The sequence below is a fragment of the Apis dorsata genome, unplaced genomic scaffold, assembly GCF_000469605.1.
Source record: "Apis dorsata unplaced genomic scaffold, Apis dorsata 1.3 scaffold_47, whole genome shotgun sequence".
NCBI classification, from domain to species: Eukaryota; Metazoa; Arthropoda; class Insecta; order Hymenoptera; family Apidae; genus Apis; species Apis dorsata.
In genome coordinates this window covers 90,469-91,327 of record NW_006263349.1, presented here as the reverse complement: position 1 = coordinate 91,327, position 859 = coordinate 90,469, and positions in this window count along the sequence as shown.

The following is an 859-nucleotide window of genomic DNA, read 5'->3' as shown; positions in this document are numbered from 1 at the left end:
CGCTATATATATATATATATATATATATATATATATGTTCTCCTAGTTTACATTTTCACGAAAAATAATGATTGGAAAATCCAAGGTCTGCCATAGTCTTTTAGATCAGATCAGTTAAAATAAAATAGAATTTAGATCAAATAGAATTTAGAAACGATACAATTCATATCAGATTATAATAAAATTATACAGTTAGTTGCAAAATAATCAACCATTTCGTTCGCTCAAAGCTCATAATACAAAAGATTGTACAATTATACGACAATACGTCCTTCGAGTAATATCTTCAGTTCAGGCATCTCCATTTGTGTAATATTCAAAGTCATTCAGTTTAGATTTTAATAGTAATATTGTAATTAAATAAATATATATATTTATGTATTAAAATGTATATATATATATTTTATAAACGTTCAATATTATAGCCATGATATTTATGAATAAAATCTAAAATAAATAAAAAAAGTATTAAAATGAAAGAATCATTTACAAAAGAATCCTTTTCATCGATTTCAATGAAATATTATCAAAGTATTGATTCTGAACAATTTTTTCTTATATATTATCATCGCTTGACTTTAATTTTCAAGATATATAAAAAAAACGTGTAATAGAAATAGAAAGAAATCTATCGTGAAATTTTCATGAAAAGATTTTTGCTTCCTATTGATTTCGAATTTTCTAGAATCCGAGTGTACGATCTCTAAATAAGAAATTTGTTTGACGAAATTTGCGAATGTAATAAGATCATTAATTATCATATGATCATAATGCATCGTATTAAATACATATACGTTGTCGAAATATTTTACATAAATTGTATTATAAATTTAAAAATATTTTTGTGGATAATTTTCCT